Here is a 22,872-nt window from a genome sequence, read left to right on the forward strand (position 1 = left end):
TCCAGAGACACCTGCAAAAGACCCCCATGGGCATCCATGTTATTAACAAGGAAGGTGGAGAAGTTGGACATTTTGATGTCATTGGCATTTATGTTGGAGGAGTAATAATTCTGGACAACACTTTCTTTTCAGCTCAAGCTTGTGCACTGATGCTAGGAGTCGTCTATGCACTAAACTTATCTGACCCTAAGGAGCTGAAATACTACTACAAGTTCATGCAAAAAGTGCTTCTTGCAGTGGATGGTGGAAAACTTTCTCCTAAAGTTCTTGGACTAAAGAACAAATTCTGTTGTCTTTAGGACTTAGCAGTATATGTGATCACTGATGATTAGCATTGCTGTTGTCCAGATGTTTATTTTATTTTATTTTAATTTTTTAGTACAAATACTCAAATCTACACTGAACAAAATTATAAATGCAACAGTTTTGTTTTTGCCCCCATTTTTCACGAGCTGAACTCAAAGGTATAAGACTTTTTCTATGTACACTAAAGACCTATTTCTTTTTTTACTGTGACCATCCTGAGACACACCTGTGCACTAATCACGCTGTCTAATCAGCATCTTTATCTGCCACACCTGTGAGGTGGCTGATTCTCTCAGCAAAGGAGAAGTGCTCACTATCACAGATTTAGACACATTTGTTAACAATATTTGAGAGAAATAAGTCTTTATGTTTTAGATCTTTGGGAAAAATGGGGGCAAAAACAAACATTTATAATTTTGTTCAGTATATTTATTGTATTTTTTTTTTAGTTTTGAGGTTTTATTCATTGTTCATTATTTCATTCATTGTTGAATCATTAGTCACTTATTATTATTTTTTTTAATCTTGATTAGCATTGCTGTGTGTCAAAGTCCTCTGTGTAACATTTCTACTAAAACAGAGTACTATTTAATAGTTAGCTGCCCCAAAGTTCTAATGTAGAAAAGGAATTTTGAACGTTTATTGGACTAGAAACTGGACATTTAGACAGTGAGATTGTTGGAGTGATCTTCTTGGACAGTATTCGCTCTGCAGCACAACTGTATGTGTTGTTATAATATGAAGTTGCACTTGGTGGTGAAAAGATTTCCTCCAAAGGGAGGAAGGGAACACAATGATTTATGTTGGCTCTGTGCATTGTTTATTCATGTCTCCAGTCCATGTTCATTTCTGTATTGTTTTTATTGATACATGTGTGTCAATAAAGGGTTTTTTAAATTAATATTTTGATATAATTCCTTGTTGAATATGATATAAAAAAAAAAAACCTGTAAAACATCTTTTTTGTCATTAACAAAATGGGTATGACTTTCTTAACAGGCATTTGTTGACACCAGTTAAATATATTGTTAGTTTCAATTGAATCCGATGCTCCACTGTTCGGCCGCCATTCTCACCACACATTCGTTTCACATACCCACTCTTGGACATATCCATTCACACGTGACGACACGTCTGCGGGAACATACAAAAAAACACAAAACAAGATACAAGATAATTAAAGAACCTAAATAATTAAAGTTCGTTTCGACATTATGAGGAAAAAAATGCCACAGAATGTGACTTTGCGTTTGTCAACAATTGTTGGACGTGCGCATCATGGCGGAAAATGTAATGAGTCAAAGTAAAAAGTTGTCTGAAGAATAAATAGTGACATTAAATACTGATACCAGAAAAATCTACTTCAGTACAGTAATGAAGTATTTGTACTTTGTTACTTCCCACCTCTGTCTAGGACCCCTGCTTTTTGCAATATACATGCTTTCCTTGGGAAATATTATTAGAAGGCATAGGATCAGCTTCCACTATTATGCTGATACCCAACTATATATATCTCATCAAAACCAGATGAAACATCTCAAGTGACCAGGATAACTGAGTGTGTTAAAGAATTAAATAATTGAATGACAACTTTCTATTGTTAAATTCTGATAAGACGGAGATTTTGCTCATTGGCCCAAAATCCAGTTTACATAAGCTCCATCATTTCAACCTGCATTTAGAAGGATGTTCTGTAAGTACTTGTTCAACAGTAAAAGACCTGGGAGTTATTTTAGACTCCAAATTGTCTTCTGAAAATCATATTACCCATTTTACAAAAACAGCTTCTTCCACCTTAGAAATATTGCTAAGCTAAGAAACATGTTGTCTATATCTGATGCAGAGAAGCTCGTCTATGCGTTCATGACCTCCAGACTGGATTATTGTAATGCATTACTAGGTGGATTTCCTGCATTATTAATAAACAAGCTACAGTTAGTCCAGAATGCAGCAGCCAGAGTTCTTACACGGTCGAGAAAATATGATCACATAACCCCAATCTTCTCGTCCCTACACTGGCTTCCTGTTAAGTTTCAAGTCGACTAAAAACTACTGCTACTTACCTACAAAACACTAAATGGTTTATCTCCCATGTATCTCTCCAGTCTTTTAACACTCCATCATGCTCCATCATGCTATATCCAGTCTTTTAACACTCAATCCATCATGCTATTTCAGATCATAAAACTCTGGACTTCTAGTAGTACCAGGAATAGCAAAGTCCACTAAAGGTGGTAGAGCATTCTCACATTTAGCTCCTAAACTTTGGGGCAAGTTGGTGTTGGATCTATGATGATCTCAATTATAAACTATTTTATGAGTTGCTCAGTAGCTCCTGATTCCACAAAGTCATCTGACTGTAGAAGACTGTAGAAAGGACATTACTCACACTCACACACTCCAGTTCTCATGGTAGTTCTCACTCTCCAGTGTTTTGTTATTGTTGTAAGATTTATAATCACATTCTTGATATCACCCAAATGGTCTTAATCCTTAAGTTCTGTAAAGCTGCTTTAAAACAATGTCCATTGTAAACAGCTCTATAGAAATAAACGTGGACTTCTGTTGTGTTAAATGACAGACATGGAAAATAGTTTACAACGTAGTTACAATGTAACCTTCCTTAGACAAGAACATTTCATTTGCTTTATTATATTGAAAATGTGTGATGCGCCACAGTATTGTTCTCGTTATGACTTAATTTGTTTAGTTATTGGTAAGATTTGCGTATTTGCTATAGAGTTTTGTATGGATTTTGAACAATTAGTGGAAAATACACCAATCTGGCAACACTGTTACTCATCAGAACATTTATAAATGCTAAACTATTAAAGTGCTACTGTCATTTTGGTAACTTAAAACACATCACAACTAAACATCATACAAACCCGATTCCAAAAAAGTTGTTGATAAGATGAAATTTAAAATAAACTTATTTTTCCCTTAAAAGTATTTTAATTTTAAATTTCATGGCATCAATACATCTCAAAAAAGTTGGGACAAGGCCATGTTTACCACTGTGTGGCATCCCCTCTTCTTATTATAACAGTCTGCAAACGTCTGGGGACTGAGGAGACAAATTGCCCAAGTTTAGAAATAGGAATGGGCCATTTCAGTACCTGGATTATTCTTCTATGCAGCTATGATGTTGTAATTGATGCAGTATGTGGTCTGGAATTGTCATGTTGGAAAATGCAAGGTCTTCCCTGAAAGAGACGACGTCTGGATAGGAGCATGTGTTGTTCTTGAACGTGGATATACCTTTCAGCATTGATGTTGCCTTTCCAGATGTGTAAGCTGCCCAAGCCACACGCACTCATGCAACCCCATACCATCAGAGATGCAGGCTTCTGAACTGAGCGCTGATAACAACTTGGGTTGTTCTTATCCTCTTTAGTCCGGATGACACGGTGTCCCAGTTTTCGAAAAAGAACTTCAGATTTTGACCACAGAACAGTTTTCCACTTTGCAACAGTCCATTTTAAATGAGCCTTGGCCCAGAGAAAACCCCTGCGCTTCTGAATCATGTTTAGATATGGCTTCTTTTTTGACCGCCGTCAACGGCGAATGGCACGGTGGATTGTGTTCACCAACAATGTTTTCTGGAAGTGTTCCTGAGCTCATGTTGTGATTTCCATTATAGTAGCATTCCTGTATGTGATGAAGTGCCATCTAAGGGCCCGAAGATCACCGGCATCCAGTATGGTTTTCCGGTCGTGACCCTTACGCACACAGATTGTTCCAGAAATCTCTGAATCTTTGTATGATATTATGCACTGTAGATGATGAGAACTTCTCTGAGAAACTCTTTTCTGATATTGCTTCATTATTTTTCGCTGCCGAATTTGGGGAATTGGTAATCTTCTGCCCATCTTGACTTCTGAGAGACACTGCCACTCTGAGAGGGTCTTTTTATACCCAATCATGTTGCCAGTTGATCTAATAAGTTGCAAATTGGTCTCCAGCTGTACCTTATATGTACATTTAACTTTTCCGACCTCTTATTGCTAGCTGTCCCAATTGTTTTGGAATGTGTAGCTTTCATGAAAAATGAGCCAATATTTGGCATGACATTTCAAAGTATCACACTTTCAACATTTGATATGTTATCTATATTCTATTGTGAATAAAATATATGTTTGAGATTTCTAAATTATTGCTTTCTATTTTTTGTTCACAATTTGTTCAGTGTCCCAACTTTTTTTAGAATTGGGTTTGTACTCTGATCTCTGGTATAATTGAAATTGAGTTTTTCCTTACAACTGAATTATTTATTTTTTTCCTTTGACCTCTGGTATGACCAAGATTTTAATTGTCTTCTTGCTTTTGCTACAACCCATGTTAAAAGTGTTGACCTTTGGTAAAATTTTTGTAGATATTTACTTCCATACTTTGGCTCCTAATAATAATAATAATAATAATAATAATAATAATAATAATAAAAATTATTGCAGTTAAACAGAGGTCAGAGCAAAACAAAGAAAAAAAAAACATTTATACTTCAGCTATACCAGGAGTCAGAGAAACACAAAAACTTTAGTTATAGATTTATATCGGCCTTCTTTGTCTTTGTTTTATATTTCTCCCCATTCTATTTCCTCATGCCGGACAGTCATATACAGGGAGTGCAGAATTATTAGGCAAGTTGTATTTTTGAGGATTAATTTTATTTGAGGATTTAATTTGAACAACAACCATGTTCTCAATGAACACAAACTCATTAATATCAAAGCTGAATATTTTTGGAAGTAGTTTTTAGTTTTAGCTATTTTAGGGGGATATCTGTGTGTGCAGGTGACTATTACTGTGCATAATTATTAGGCAACTTAACAAAAAACAAATTCATACCCATTTCAATTATTTATTTTTACCAGTGAAACCAATATAACATCTCAACATTCACAAATATACATGTCTGACATTCAAAACCAAACAAAACAAATCAGTGACCAATATAGCCACCTTTCTTTGCAAGGACACTCAAAAGCCTGCCATCCATGGATTCTGTCAGTGTTTTGATCTGTTCACCATCAACATTGCGTGCAGCAGCAACCACAGCCTCCCAGACACTGTTCAGAGAGGTGTACTGTTTTCCCTCCTTGTAAATCGCACATTTGATGATGGACCACAGGTTCTCAATGGGGTTCAGATCAGGTGAACAAGGAGGCCATATCATTAGATTTTCTTCTTTATACCCTTTCTTGCCAGCCACGCTGTGGAGTACTTGGACGTGTGTGATGGAGCATTGTCCTGCATGAAAATCATGTTTTTCTTGAAGGATGCAGACTTCTTCCTGTACCACTGCTTGGAGAAGGTGTCTTCCAGAAACTGGCAGTAGGACTGGGAGTTTAGCTTGACTCCTTCCTCAACCCGAAAAGGCCCCACAAGCTCATCTTTGATGATACCAGCCCAAACCAGTACTCCACCTCCACCTTGCTGGCGTCTGAGTCGGACTGGAGCTCTCTGCCCTTTACCAATCCAGCCACGGGCCCATCCATCTGGCCCATCAAGACTCACTCTCATTTCATCAGTCCATAAAACCTTAGAAAAATCAGTCTTGAGATATTTCTTGGCCCAGTCTTGACGTTTCAGCTTGTGTGTCTTGTTCAGTGGTGGTCGACTTTCTGCCTTTCTTACCTTGGCCATGTCTCTGAGTATTGCACACCTTGTGCTTTTGGGCACTCAGTGATGTTGCAGCTCTGAAATATGGCCAAACTGGTGGCAAGTGGCATCTTGGCAGCTGCACGCTTGACTTTTCTCAGTTCACGGGCAGTTATTTTGCGCCTTGGTTTTTCCACACACTTCTTGCGACCCTGTCGACTATTTTGAATGAAACGCTTGATTGTTCGATGATCACGCTTCAGAAGCTTGGCTATTTTAAGACTGCTGCATCCCTCTGCAATATATCTCACTATTTTTGACTTTTCTGAGCCTGTCAAGTCCTTCTTTTGACCCATTTTGCCAAAGGAAAGGAAGTTGCCTAATAATTATGCACACCTGATATAGGGTGTTGATGTCATTAGACCACACCCCTTCTCATTACAGAGATGCACATCACCTAATATGCTTAATTGGTAGTAGGCTTTCCAGCCTATACAGCTTGGAGTAAGACAACATGCATAACGAGGATGATGTGGTCAAAATACTCATTTGCCTAATAATTCTGCACTCCCTGTAAAGCGTTTCAGTTCATGACTTACTCTGTATGTATGTGTATGTGACAAATTGACATTTGGTGCAACCCAGATGAGGATGGGTTCCCTCTTGAGTCTGGTTTAAATCAAGGTTTGTTCCTTATGCCATCTAGGGGAGTTTTTCCTTGCCACAGTCGCCACCGGCTTGCTCAACAAACTTACTTATAAAGAACATATTCACTTTTAATCACCACATTATCTGTGTAAAGCTGCTTAGAGACAATGTTCATTAAAAGCGCAATACAAATAAAAATGAAATGAATTGCATTGCATTGAATAAAGGTAGATTTTATCTTAAAAACAGTTATCCCAGAGGTCAGACTAAAATAATAGTTTTAAAATTCAGACTAAAATAAAAAGTTATACCAGAGATCATTGCAAATTAATAGCAGTTATACCAGGGGTCAGAGTAAAGTAATAAGCACAGTGGGGGGAGTTGTGATGTCACAGGCCACACCCACCGAGCAAACCTATTAGCTTACCATGTCCCTAAACTCGTTTGGACCCGGACGTGTGACACATTGAACCGCTCGGCACAGTCTGGGTAATATCCAGCGGAGTGCCATATCTACGCCTCGTGACGTCAGGTGGACATGAACGCACAAAAAACAACAAAACTCCGGAGACACGGGCGTGTGACATGTCTAAACACTCGGCACGGCGAGTTGGACGCTGGGTCATGTGATTATGCCATGTGACATCACCTGCCCCACCCTCTGTCTGTCTTTGCTCTGATCTCTGGTATAACTGTTAATAATTTACTATGACCTCTTGTATAACTGTTATTAATTTACTCTGACCTCTGGTATAACTGCCCTAACTTTAACATTGACCTTTGGTATAACTGCTATAACGTTTTTCTGATCTTTGGTATAACTGCTATTAATTTACTCTGACCTCTGGTATAACTTATTAATTTACTCTGACCTCTGGTATAACTTATTAATTTACAATGATGTCTGGTACAACTGCTATTAATAATTTTCTCTGACCTCTGGTATAACTTAATAATTTTCTCTCACCTCTGGTTAACTTTTATTAATTTACTCTCATCTCTGGTGTGTCATAACTTCCAGTTGAGAAAAGGCAAACCTGTGGCTAGAGATGGACGCAGAATTTCCATCAAACTGTTAAAAGATAAACATGAAGTGGAGAAACTTGTGAGCAACAGAGACGCAACAAGATTTATGCAACCCCTCAGAGGTACGCTGGCATACTGGGAGAAAACGCTAAAAGATCTGCTAGTGTAACGGGTATGGAAAGTATAATGTTAATTTTATAGGTAGAATTACACAAAAAGGACATGCTTTAATGTATATGTGATTTGGGTCTCTATATGTGTGCATACCTCTTTAACTCTCTGACTGCAGCATCAAACCTAATTTTCTGTTTTTCCACCTCCTCTTCCCTTTTCGTGTTATGACCGCATGGAAGAGGTGGGTTTGTTTTGAGCTCTGTTTAATAGAGTTTCATATCTGTTTAAAAATCTGTTTTATATTCAGGCTTTTGGTTTAAATTGTATGCATCACTTCATTTTGCATGTGTGTACCATTATTTTCATTTTAAATGAGGGCTTGTTAAACGTGCTGATTATGTTGCGCAATACATTTGTGTTGCAGAACTGAAGGGTCAACTTTACACGTTGTTTTAGTGTGATCGACATCTGTAGGCTTGGTATGCATCCAATATCGTTTTCACCTTGTGCGAAGGCACCAGCTTCTTCACGAAGCATTTCACTGACCACTAACCTTTTTTCCTCGTTAAGATGGCTAAGGTCAACATTAGGTTGCCATGGGGGTGGGCTGGGGTCATCAGGGGTTAAAACAGCATTGTTGATGGTTACTGTGGGTGTTGGGCTGGCCCGCTGGAATCACCTTCTCAACAGTATGAATGCGGCCAAGAGCTGTCTTTCTTGGTAAAAGGATGGAGTGTTTTGTGTTGTTTCCAACAGGTACAGCTACATATGGCTTCCTTGGGTTTTGCACCTCCAACAGCGCATCGCCAACATCCAGGTCGGCCAGCAATGCATTATCGTCAGGTTCAAACAGGAAGGCTAAATCAGATGAGTCCATGCTTGGTGGGACTTAGCATTTTATCCAGGCTACTTGACCTGCTGGAATGGCAACATCTTGTCTGCCAGTCCGTATACGTCCACACTGTACAGAGGGTTTACTGGCCTGGATGAAGCTTACAAGAAGCTCTGCTTTATCGGTTGATATCAACATGGCGTTACAAAGTAGGGTAGTGAGTGTGGTGACTAGCTTCTCAGGACGTGCTTGTATCATCTCCTCCAGCACATTAAATACCAGTAGTGGCCTCTCCAGGGTAAGACTGCTGACAAGAAATGGCACAGTGACTGACAGAGCAGGATTTTCATTTCCCATCAAATTAACTGTTAGAGATATCCAGCCATCAAATGGAATCATGTTACCATTAACTGCACAGACTTTCAGCTCCTCTCCATCCTGAAAAATCTTGCTAAGCGAGTTAACAATGGTATCTGGCAAGTATTTGTTTTTCCAATCTCTGTCAATCATGCTCACCTGAGCTCCAGTATCTAGCAAAGCAGTAACAGCTAAACCATTCAGGTTACAGTAGGTGAGAGCTTTTCTTCCAATGAGTTTGGCAAGACGCCGGTAGGATGTGAAATGGTGTACCAGAGGTTGGTTTTCTTTGTCTCGGACTTTGAACTTCTGTCATGCCTTGTGCTTGAACGGCTGTCACCCTTTGTGTTTCTGGGTCATTGATATGGCGGGTGTGTGTCTGGGACTTTAGGGATCCAGTCACTGTCTGTCCCCCAACAGGGACTGGCTCCAGTTTTCCTGCTGCACCGTTTTCTTCAGACATCCCACTGCTCGATGACCGTCTTCGCCACAATGGAAACAGTGAGTGCAAGTGGAGTAGTTCTGTTCAATGCACTTGTGACATCCATATGGTTTCTCCCTCCTGTCGTTTGTCTTACCTCTCTGTGCATGCCTGACATGTCCCGGTTTTTGTGTTTGTATTGATTGTTGCATAACCTCTACAAGGCTGGTCAGCTTCTCAACTTTGTCTGTCAACTGTTGGATCACATCTGTTTTTGATTTCTGTTCCACTTTTTCTTCCTTGACACCTGGAGACTGAATGACATTTGCTTCAGCCTGAGCACTGTGCACAGTCGTGAGCCTTTGACGCGTGGCCGGACCTAAACGCCTCTGTCTTCCACTTTCATCGCTCATTATCTTTTGTATCTGTTTTAGGATTGTCTCATCAGTCACACTAGGATCTGCAAGCAATGGTTTGAGTTCTCAACGGATTTCATCATGTTTGTGCCCCAGGCCCTGATGTACAGTATGGAGGAAAACATCCTGAACTGTGCTTGGAATGTACCTCACATCTGTATCAGCATGTCGTGAGGCCAGCAAGATCTTTTGCTTAAGCCCTATTGCTCTATACAGGAACTGTTGAGGTGTCTCATTGTCCTTCTGTTTGGTGCACATGAGCTCCTGGAAAAGCTCCAAGGTGTTTTGCTCACCGAGGTGGGAGTAAAGAAAAACTTTGAACTCTTCCATAGTCAGACCTTCCTTGTTCATAAGCATATCTTTGAAATTTCCAGGTTTTATTGACCTGAGGACAGCTTTAACAATTTCTGCATCACTAAATTGCTCCTTTACCCCTTCTTCAAACTGGCGGCAAACATTGTTAGAACTGATGTCTGAACCATGATCTCCAATCTGACCACCCTGAATCTTGAACTCTCTACGATGTAGATAGGACAACTCTTTTAAGGAGACCAACTTGTCATGGGCAACAGTTGTGGGATATTCACCCAAACTTCTAGTGTTCAATGTGTCCCTATTCTGTGATGTGAACTGTGACTTTGCAGGTGAATGGAGTGTGGACTGCAGAGTGGAGGTGGGTATGTACTGTGTGATCTTCTTACTAAGTTCCTCATAGCTAGCCAGTAATTTCTGTATTTCTGAATTGTGTGTGTTGATAGCTGTGTTTGCTAAAGGGTGTATTGCATTAGCATCAACTTCAACAGTCTCACCATCAACTGGGTTTACATTAACATTAGCTTGAGTTTCCTCACCAGTGATATCAACTTGTAAGTTTAACAGTGGAACATGTGAGACAGCATCACCTTTTACACACATTTGTATGTCAGACACATGACTGAATAGTTACATCAACTACCTCTTTCAACTCTAATAAGTGAGCTAGGCCTTCATCCTCAGACTGTTGCAAGTGCTTATTGTGCATGAAACTGCTGATGTAGTCGAAACAAGCCTCCTCATCCATAGGTGCCAAACGAGACTGGTCCACCCCTGGCCCAGGACCCAGCGACTTTGCAATCTCGAACAGTTCATCTGCAGAAAGGGTGAGCAGGCCTTTCTTGATCGTCCACACCAAGCTTTTCCTCTCACTGTCTGCCATGAGTGCTTCTCTCCTTCACGCAATGGGTCACCCGGGCTGGAACCATATCGAATCTCTCTCCCCAATGAGTGGCTAGTTCCCTGGCTGGTCCCAGGTGTCTGTATCACTGGATCATCTTCCACCCTGAAAGTGGAGAAGATCCCGGACGAGCCCCCAATAAACTGTTACAGGTACCGGGTTGTGGCACCCGTTGACAGCTGTAAAAAACTGAAAAGTGGATAACAAAAAGGATGACACAGAAACTGTGGCTTGCCTTCATTAAATCTTTCTGAGTTATATGAGAAATTTCCGGCGATGCATAGGCAAACTAGTCCCATTGCCCCCCCCCCCCCTACAGGCGCAGAGGTATAATTGCATGTATGTGTTACTGTTTAACATTACGTTATGCATAAATACATCTTGAAAAAAAGAGTGTATAATAAAAATTAGCTACATAAAAAAACAACTAATACACAATGTGGGCACACGTTCGTGGGCATCACACATGCCAAGCCACTTGACTACTGGCCTGCGACCCTTAACTTTGCCACAATTTATGCCACAGATGTCTTTTTTTCATTCAAAGAAATGAAGATGGCAGCCCCAGGACTGTCCTGCCAAGCTTTTACAAGAATGCTGGATCAGCGAACTGTCCGCTTTGGTTGTGTGAGTATTACATTTATTTATCCTACAGTATTGGTTCTTTCTGTATTCTGGGCTGAAAGGTGTTTGATGCTAATGGATTTGTTTTACATTATTATCTGTTGGTTTCCTTACTTTTAATAGAATGGCAAGATCTCCACACAGTTTTCCGAAAAGCTTTTTTGAGTGGGAGGCTGTCCGTTCTGAGGTGGACAAAATCTGTAAGGAAGAGCCTTTCATCTGTCCTGCATGCACCCCAGATATTCTGGCAGTTTCAGTAGATGGAAACCGCAAGCGTTACCGTTTCAAGAATGCAGCTAGGTATACCAGAATTGTGTATGTCACACTGTTGAAGCAATATTAATAAGCAATATCCATTTAATGTGCACAGTAAAGTTAAATTAGATTAGAATGTATCATAAAATTGTGTGTACCTGTTCTGTGGTTTTTTTTTTGTTTTTTTTTTGTTTTTTTATAGATCTGAGGAACAGGCCATCTTTGAAGACGTCTTTATAGCTAAGGATGAAGATGTGAGAAGATTTGTGGACTACATTCACAAGGCATCCAAACATTCGCAGATGATTAGACTTTATACAGGAGTACAATTGCCTCCAACTACAGATATTGTTTACGAGAGTCTTATTTTCATCAACTATTTCCTATATTATAGGTCAGTGGAAGAGGTGTTTGTGGAGGGTAGTGGTCAGCAGCCAGAGAGACCTCCCAAAGATCTGGTCAAGGTCAAGAGGCTTTTATTGTCATTTTTGCTATACACAGTGGTACACAGTACACAGTAAAAACGAAACAACGTTCCTCTGGAACCCGGGTGCTACACTAAACAACAGCAGCAAAGAGCTACAACACAAACATAAAGTGCATCGAGTGCAACCTGGTGCAAACAGTGCAAACAAACAGTGCAGACAAAAAAACAGTACAGACAGACAACACAAGACAAGACAAAAAACAAAAAAACAAGTATAGCGCCGACCAGTAAACCTGCTGTATACTTGATTATACAGTACTGTGTAAGGAGAAATGTAAAAACTATACCCAGGAGAGAATACAAACAGAACAGAACAGAACAATGTAGTGCAAAAACAGCAGCAAGGAGGTGCAAAGACATCATGTAAACATTCTACTGTAATACAAAAGTGCAAAGACAGCATGTAAACATTCTACTGTAATACAAGGTGCAAGCAAGGTAGAACAAGGAGGGACTGGAGCTTGTGGTGTGTCGGTATGGAGTGCTACTCTGTGCGGTAAATATGTACAGGGGGGAAATATTTGCTTATACCCTGTACCTGCGAAAATGGCTGGCTAGAAGGCAAATCACTTTTTTTTGTATGGATGTGACCTGCAAATATTGGCCTTACCTCCGAAGAATTGCAAAAAGCTGCCCAGAGCTCCAGCACCTTCTTAACATGAAGCCCTTTCTTTCAGTATTCCATGCCAAAGCCCATGATTTTAAGTGTGAAGTAGATGAACTTTGCTATGAGATTTATAAAATCTGCAAATGAATATCAAAACTTTCTCAGCATTATATTATTATTATTCATTCCCAATCAGGTAAAATGGAGTGGAGCATATCAGGATGGGGCTGGTTTAACACTAGGAGAGGAGGTGGAACAGTGCAATGCTTTCCTCTCCAGGATTGCAGTGACCATAAAACACATGTCTAAAGCAAGTAAAATGACCTTCTACTGCACCTGTTACATCATTACAGGTGGAATATGGTAATATGATATGTTCTGTGTTTGCAGGATGCACAGACATGCTGACTCTCATGGCCATGTGCTAGAATCAACAAAAGTTCAACAATTCGGCAACCGCACTGAGCCGCCGATATCAGAAGGTAAGATAGAATCAGTAGAATTAGTTCTAGATGCTCAGTAATAAATGTCATTCATTTTTGAAGCTGTACAGGGTTATTCAAAACGAATGAACCAATATCATGACTCATTGCTTCAGTTCTCAAGCATCGTCATGGAATGAGTCAGTGACCGTGAGTTATCTAAGTTAATTGTGAATATAATACTTGTGACTTGGCTGGAGTTTTCTTTTTTTTAATAAAATATTTCGTATTGAAATCGGTTCATTCCACAGTAAACTGTTAGAGGTGTTATAACAAAATGGAAGCGACTGGGAACGACAGCAACTCAGCCATGATGTTTTAGAACATGTAAAATCACAGAGCGGGTCAGAGGATTCTGAGACACATAGTGCACAGAGGTCATCAACTTTCTGCAGAGTCAATAGCTACAGTCCTCCAAACTTCATGTGGCCTTCAGATTAGCTCAAGAACAGTGCACAGAGAGCTTCATGGTCGAGCAGCTGCAATGCAAAGCATGGGATGCAGTGGTGTAAAGCACACCACCACTGGACTCTAGAGCAGTGAAGACTTGTTCTCTGGAGTGACGAATCACGCTTCACTGTCTGACAATCCTATAGACAAGCCTAGAAAGCTACTTGTCCGACTGCATTGGGTCAAGGGTAAAGTTTGGTGGAGGGGGGATTATTATGTGGGGTTGTTTTTCAGGAGTTGGGCTCGGCCTCTTAGTTCCAGTGAAAGGAACACCTAATGCTTTGGCATACCAAGACATTTTGAACAGTTTCATGCTACCTACTTTGTCAGAACAGATTGGGGACGGCCCGTTCCTGTTCCAACATGACTGAGCACCAGTGCAGAAAGCAAGATCCATAAAGAAATGCATGAGTGAGTTTGGTGTGAAAGACCTTGACTGTCCTGACTTCAACCCGATAGAACACATTTGAGATGAATTAGATCAGAAACTGTAATCCAGGCCTTCTTGTCCAACATCAGTGTCTGACCTCACAAATGCACTTCTGGAAGAATGGTCAAAAATTCTCACGAACACACTCTTAAACCTTGTAAAAAGCCTTCCCAGAAGAGTTGAAGCTTTTGTAGCTGCAAAGTTTGGACCAACATCATATTAAATCCTATAGATTAAGATTTGGATGTTACTCAAGGTCATTTGCATGTGAAGGCAGACAAGTGAATGCTTTTGACAATAAAGTGTATATAAACAGTTTGTAAAAATAAAATGTGTTTCAAAAAGTGTTCTAAGTAAAATACTACATTTTAACCTGGCTATCAAATTATGTCATTAAGGTTTGCACAATGAACATATTTAGAAATTTATTTGTTCATTGAACTTAGTGTTTACTTCATTTAATTATTAGATTTTACAACAAAATTACCCATAAGCCTTTGTCACTCTATCAATAGGACAGAAATACATGGTGCTGTAATTTGTAGATCATTGAAGTGTGTACTTGTGCTGTAGTGTGAGGGTTATGATCTCAGTAAATGGGTCATTTCTTTTACCATTGCAATACCTTATTGTTCAGTGACAGTATTACTGAAGTCATAATGACAGTAAAACACTTTCAACATCAAGCACCTTCTATTTTTGTCTAAAAGTGATTCCAGCCACAGCACATCAAAATCAACGTCACACTTAATTGTGTAAATATGTAATTTACAGGATTTACCGGCTTAAGGTGGGTTATAAGAGATCAGTTATATATTTATTTTATTTAATACAATTTTACATTTATAGATTCCTATCCGGAGCTAAACTGATGTAGATTAGATTATTAAATCTTTTTCTCCAAAACAATGGCCTATTGATCTCCATGGTATGAACCAGAGGGTAACTAATAGTGAAAGCTTTATTCGATATAAGGAATATTTATATATATATAATTACAGTGGAACCCGGTTATGTCGATGTCGTAGGGGGTCGCCAAAAAGCATGAGGTAACCGATGATCGAGATAAACGAAAATTAAAATGGCGGCAGTATATTAACGTGCTTGAAATGTCTTTATGTACATGATGTGCGTTAATAAATGAGAATGTGCATGCACGTGGTTTTGGAGGGGTTTTTACAGAACAGCGTTGCCGCGATTTGTTTGATGAAGGCATGCTATAAAAATGTACATACGTTTGTTAACAACAAAAGGCATAAGTGCACCTACTAATAGCAGAGATTTACCAGTATACAATACAAACCACCGTCCATTCTCCATACAAACCTTTATTATATTCTCCAACATTATAAACACAGATCGCTCAAAAAAAAAACAACAGCGGCTGCACAGTGCCGTCTCACATTTAGTCCACATGTGGAAAAAAAAGAAAAATAAACAGTAACTAAGTTTCTGAAAACTTATGACCATCAGGCTGAAGTAATCCACACAAACACACAAAGCAAAGTGTCCGAAAAAACTTACGTCCACGATGCCGAGGAGAGAGAGAGAGAGAGAGAGAGAGAGAGAGAGAGAGAGTTTGTGAATGGAAAAATAGGAAATTAAAAATACCGCGACCGGCGACGCAGCCGGAAAAAACCGGAAGATCCAAAACCAACCCGAAACCAAAACGAGGGACAGAAAAGTCTCAAACGTGAACGGCCGAAGGGGCGTGGCAGGTGATTTCTCTGCCGCTTTCTCTGAAGCTCGGCTTCAACTCCTTACCGAGAGCCGTGCTCCCGCCGGTAAGGAGTTGAAGCCGAGCGCCGCCCTCCGTTCATCGCATAACATTTAACAAAAAATGCATATGTGCACTTACTAACAGCAGAGATTCACCAGTATACAATACAAACACCTGTAGTATCTGTAAGGTTTGATTTTTCCGCCACTTTCGCGAGTTCTTCTGCGGCTGCACAGCGCCGATCGACATAACTGACGTTAAAATTTCTAATTTTCCCCCCTTGTGCTCGAGATATCAGGGTTCCACTATATATATATATATATATATATATATATATATATATATATATATATATATATATACACACAGTGAGGAAAATAAGTATTTGAACACGCTGCTATTTTGCAAGTTCTCCCACTTAGAAATCATGGAGGGTCTGAAATTGTCATCGTAGGTGCATGTCCACTGTGAGAGACATAATCTAAAAAAAAAATATCCAGAAATCACAATATATGATTTTTAAACTATTTATTTGTATGATACAGCTGCAAATAAGTATTTGAACACCTGAGAAAGTCAATGTTAATATTTGGTACAGTAGCCTTTGTTTGCAATTACAGAGGTCAAACGTTTCCTGTAGTTTTTCACCAGGTTTGCACACACTGCAGGAGGGATTTTGGCCCACTCCTCCACACAGATCTTCTCTAGATCAGTCAGGTTTCTGGCCTGTCGCCGAGAAACACGCCCTCCAAAGATTCTCTATTGGGTTTAGGTCTGGAGACTGGCTAGGCCACGCCAGAACCTTGATATGCTTCTTACAGAGCCACTTCTTGGTTATCCTCACCTTCCTTAGGATCATTGAGACCCACGAGGTGAGATCTTGCATGGAGCCCCAGTCCGAGGGAGACTGACAGTCATGTTTAGCTTCTTCCATTTTCTAATGATTGCTCCAACAGTGGACCTTTTTTCACCAAGCTGCTTGGCAATTTCCCCGTAGCCCTTTCCAGCCTTGTGGAGGTGTACAATTTTGTCTCTAGTGTCTCTGGACAGCTCTTTGGTCTTGGCCATGTTAGTAGTTGGATTCTTACTGATTGTATGGGGTGGACAGGTGTCTTTATGCAGCTAACGACCTCAAACAGGTGCATCTAATTTAGGATAATAAATGTAGTGGAGGTGGACATTTTAAAGGCAGACTAACAGGTCTTTGAGGGTCAGAATTCTAGCTGATAGACAGGTGTTCAAATACTTATTTGCAGCTGTATCATACAAATAAATAGTTTAAAAATCATATATTGTGATTTCTGGATTTTTTTTTAGATTATGTCTCTCACAGTGGACATGCACCTACGATGACAATTTCAGACCCCTCCATGATTTCTAAGTGGGAGAACTTGCAAAATAGCAGGGTGTTCAAATACTTATTTTCCTCGCTGTATATATATATATATATATATATATATATATATATATATATATATATATATATATATACATACACCATAATTTCCGGACTATAAAGCGCATACATATATAAGCCTACATTTTACAAATATTTTTATTTTTAACATAAATAAGCTGCACCTGTCTATAAGCCGCAGTATCTACACTAATGAACTTTACACAGGCTTTAACAAAAGACACGTTACACACACGTTAAAATGTAGATTTCCGCATGTTTTCATGTTCATGTCTAGTACAGTTTGGAACACAGGTCTCATTTCACTGCAGTCTGTCCTTTACATGTACATTACATGTAGTACTGCATTCTCCATCCTACAAATATTGCTAAATTATGACAAGTTTAGTGTTTCAAATGCTGAAAAATAATGTTATGAATGCATGATTCACTACTACTACTGTAATGCATTACTAAGTAAATGTCCAAAGTCAATGTCCTGCTCAATAAATACCCTTCAGCTAATTGTGAATGATCAGGAGCAGCTTATTACTTGACCAGAAACCAAAAATATGATCACATCAGCCCTATTTTATTGTGAATACACTGGTTGCCTGTGAACTATTTTTACTAATATGTTCATTAATTAGAAAGCACAGAATTGTCAGGTCCCATGATCCATTCTGTCCACTTCAATCCCAAAATTCTAGGCTCTTTCTAATAACTACATACAGTATATTAATCCACACCAGGAGGTGAATCATTCTCCCATTTGTATCCAAAATAATTGAATAATATTTTAAGAATTTGAAATTCTTCTTTGAGTCTTCGATTTTTAGTACAGACTATCGCCCATGTCCAAGCAAAAACTTGCATCAGTTTTCTATCTACCTCATAGAATTATTTCCTGCCATGATCAACTACATGACCAGGGAGCTTTCTCTTGCCACAGACATCAATATAAGGAACTTCCATGCTGCTTGCAAGACAACATTTTAACTTTGCCAACATCATATTGGTCATGAAATAGACTTAGCATTGCAATAGAGTTACATTTTTAATAAAACCAGTGGACTTTCAATTCTGCTTTTCCCTACACACACACACACAAAGTATTAATTATTTAAACTGTTTAAACATTTACTGGATAGGGCACTGGACATATTGGACATATCACTGGACATATTGTTTTATTATTAAAAAAAAAAAAGAATCAGTCACTGAGACAAACAAGCAGCCTAATAAAAGACATTTTTACCTCATTTATTCTTTTTTCCTGGTTACTTTATCAAATAGGAAGATCTTCTGCCTACTACATTTTTGACAACCTTAATGATCAAAACGCAAGGAACGTTTATTAAGCAATTAATTTCAAGTTTGCAGTTGAATCTTAAGTTAATAGTTATCCTCTGAGCTTAAGTCAGTGATTAACATTATTCACAGCCCTTGAACACGTAAACACGGCAAAATAACTAAAAATAACAAAAAACTGTTTATTGGCTACCAATAACCCGATGACCCGAATAAACCTAATTTGCATGAAGTCAGCTTTGTCTGAGAGCAAATTTATTAATGTGGCTACTAAAAGTTAAAAAGGACATCGGTTGTCAACTCACAATCTTTAAAAGGACAAGTGACTGCGTCATGCCTCCTCAAAGGATTAAAACTAGGATGGCTAACAAACATCTTTAAAAATCACATAACTCACATGAAAAATTACATCTTGTCAAATGTGTTTTTAACGCACCTAAAGTTTTAAAAGTGCCGATGCAGTTAGTATACAAGCAAGGATGCTGCCGGGATCTCCCTCGATAGTGCAGAAGCCTGTAGTGTTTCAAAAGGACCTCTCTGCTACTGTGGGCAAATCTGCATTCCAAACCTATAAAAAGAAAAACAAACAGTTTGACATGTGCAGTAATACATTCCATCTAAATTGACATTAATTGTTTAAAACACAACATAAATATTACATACAAAAAATGAGAATATACAATGAATCACATTCAAAGCTAAATAATAATGACAAATTACATTGAACTAGTTAAATGGTGCTAAGAAGAGCTATGCTAAAAAACACTAAGCTCCTGAAATACCAGACATTTGCTGATAATTCATGATATTTCTGTATTTTAGACCGGATGTTATGTAAAGCACGTTACGTTTTACGTCTAAGATCAGCAATAACCACACGGTTAACAAGGTTAAGAATACCCTATAACTTACTGAAATGTAAAATGCTGTTTTTCCCCACTTTTTAATAATAATAACGACTTTCCTTGTTGATTGTGTTCAGGGTCTTCATTCAGGTAGATCGCATTTTATTAGGCGACTAGGCGTATGACTGTGTTTGTCTTTCGTTTGATTCTTTAATGACTTAAATACTAGAGATTCTATTAACTCCATCCACAACACACAATCCATTAAAATACAGGTTATTGTAATAACTATAACTGACACAAAAATCATGTATTTTAAAACATTTCACTAAAATTTTGCAAAGTGAACCGAACATGACCTTCAAATGAAGTATGCTAGCTGTCTGAGCTTATTGCAAAATATCATTACATTCCTTAAAATAGTCTTTCCAAAAACAACGTTACATTATACGTTAAGCATTTGTGTAATTTATTTAGGTAATAAAACTTAAAGAAAGCTTACCTGAATCAGAGAACATCCAGCCCCTTCTAAAATGTAGTTGATGAGGGGAAACCCTGTGCACAATGCTAGGGAAACAGACTGCGCATGCGCAATATCAGGAACTGAATCGCTTGAATGAAGAAATCAAAATGTTACGTTTTCCCAACTTAATTGTTTATTTTTATTGGACTAAATAGTAGTAAACATGCAGTTAAATCTTTTTTATGAGTAAACTCAACACTGTCCTCAAAAATATGTCCACCTAACTTATAATTTTAAACTGAGTTAACAATTTGCAAGTTGGATTTTTGACAGTGTATAGGCGTTGTGATGAGTGCGTGAACGAGCCTCAGGTGTTCTCTATGAAGCCTGATTGCGAGCATCTCCGTGTGGGCGGGGCACGCATGAGAAAAGGAGCAGAGCATTCCCCAAACACCCAGGTTTGACAGCCACCGAAGGGGGCGTGGCAGGGGGATTCCTGACAAGGTGTTACTTTTGCTTAATTTTCATCACTGTTTTTCTCTTCACTGATCTTTGTCTTTTTCGCCACACTTTCCTCACTTTCACATGCATGCCGTTTAAACCTGTCCAAGGAGGTTTGTTTCTTCCTCCCTTTCAGAATGTTGCGGAAATGAGTTAGGCAAGTGTCATTAAATAGCTCTGATGCACGACCAGTTGTAACTTTTTCGGGGTGTTTCTTTTCCACGAATTGTGAAACTCTCTCCCACATTCCCAAGATCTCCTTTATCTCACTTGTAGAGATAACCTCCTTCAACTCTGGCTCCTCCTCGAAACCAATTTCTTGCAGAACCTCTGTATGCTGCTGCGATTGTTACTCTTGTAACTCCTTAGTCGTCAGTTCCTGAGAGTGCTCCTCGACGAGCTTGTTCACATCTCTCTCATCCACCTCTAGGCCCATGGATTTTTCCAGAGACACAATCTTCTCCTCCACTGACACTCCGGGTTCGAGTCCTTCAGGCCTGATCAATAATTCTGAGGCATATCACGATGTTAAAGTGGTTCTTCCAGAACTCTCAAAGGGTGAGGTTTGTGTTCTCCGTCACCTCCGAAAAAACTACCTCCGTTACCTCCAAAAACTAGTATACAGAAGCTCCAGCATCTCAACCTGCATTTAGACGGATGTTCTGTAACCACTAGTTCAACAGTAAAAGATCTGGGAGTTATTTTAGACAGCAACTTATCTTTGAAAAACCATATCAACCAAGTTACAAAAACAGCCTTCTTTCACCTTAGAAATATTTCTAAGTTAAGAAACATGTTGTCTATATGTTAGTCCAGAATGCAGCAGCCAGAGTTCTTACAAGGTCAAGAAAATATGATCACATAACCCCAATCTTATCGTCCCTACATTGGCTTCCTGTTAAGTTTCGAATAGACTACAAACTACTACTTCTCACTTATAAAGCACTAAATGGTTTATCTCCATGTATCTATCCAGTCTTTTAACACACTACAATCCGTCACGCTCCCTGAGATCTCAAAACTCTGGGCTTCTAGTTGTTCATAGAATAGCAAAGGCCACTAAAGGTGGTAGAGCATTTTCACATTTAGCTCCTAAACTCTGGAATAGTCTTCCTGACAGTGTTCGGGGCTCAGACACACTCTCCCAGTTTAAGTGCAGATTAAAAACGTATCTTTTTAGCAAAGCCTACACATAACACACATCAAATCATAACCTTGTGCTCCAGAACATCTGATCACATGCACATTATCAACTTGTGCTGTTAATATCATGAACAGCAGCTACGCTAATTCCTCTCCACTGCTTCTCTTTCTCTCCCCATCCCGAGACACCCTGAGGTTTGGCCAGCTCCAGTCACCTCCCACCTCGTGATGATTACGGACCTTTGAAGAAGTAGATGCCGAACTCACAAGCATCCCGAACCATTACAGACACCTTACAGACAATATACAGGTCATTGCATAAAACAGAACACACAACAGAGAAACATATGCGTGTAAAATTCATCTAAATCTCAATAAAACATTTTATAAAAAGGCCTGTATAAAAAGATATGTCTTAAGACGCTTTTTAAAAGTCAACAAGCACTCCCTATTGCGAACATCAAGGGGAAGAGAGTTCCATAGTCAGGGGGCAGCATAACTAAAAGATCTGGCACCCATGGTAGTCAGTCAAATCCACGGTGCCACAAGAGAAATTGAAGATGAAGATCTAAGTGCGCGTGAAGGAGTGTAGGCATGAAGTTGGGGGAGATGTTGTGGTGCAAGATTATGAAGTGCCTTATAAGTGAGTAGCAAGATTTAAATTCTACTCTATACTTTACTGGAAGCCGGGGTGACTGCTGAAGAACCGGAGAGATGTGAGCCGTATAAGGTGTTCTTGAGAGAACACGGGCTGCAGAGTTCTGAACCATCTGAAGTTTATTTAGCAATTTGAAAGGAATACCTGTGAGAAGTGCATTGCAGTAGTCTATACGTGAAGTGACTAGTGCGTGAATAAGAACAGCAGTATTATTATTTGAAAGAAAGGGACGAAGACGGTTAATATTCCGCAAATGAAAGTATGCAGTCCACGTGATATTATTAATTTGTGCTTCAAAAGATAGTGTACTATCCATGATGACACCCAAGCTTTTAACCTGAGAGGAAGGACAGATTGTGGGATTATCAATGGTGAGAGAGAAGCAGTTAGGTTTAGACATAACAGATTTACTGCCGACCAGCAAAGCCTCAGTTTTGTTGCCATTTACCTTCAAGAAGTTCGCTGAAAGCCAGTCTTTAATTTCAGATAGACAGCTTGTTAAGGATGGTGGAGGAAAAGAACCGGTGGGTTTGGCAGACAGGTAAAGTTGGGTGTCATCCGCATAG

General features: G+C 39.2%; 1 long non-coding RNA gene across 1 annotated transcript; it reads right to left on the bottom strand.

The window, feature by feature from the left end:
- Positions 1 to 1,148: 1,148 nt before the first annotated feature.
- LOC124376051 lies at positions 1,149 to 21,236 on the bottom strand. The gene is made up of 2 exons (XR_006923765.1): positions 19,133 to 21,236; positions 1,149 to 1,440 (listed from the first exon to the last, which is right to left on the bottom strand). It is a non-coding gene; the product is annotated as an uncharacterized LOC124376051 (long non-coding RNA).
- Between the last annotated feature and the right edge of the window lie 1,636 nt (positions 21,237 to 22,872).

The sequence above is a fragment of the Silurus meridionalis genome, chromosome 22 (assembly GCF_014805685.1).
Source record: "Silurus meridionalis isolate SWU-2019-XX chromosome 22, ASM1480568v1, whole genome shotgun sequence".
NCBI lineage: Eukaryota > Metazoa > Chordata > Actinopteri > Siluriformes > Siluridae > Silurus > Silurus meridionalis.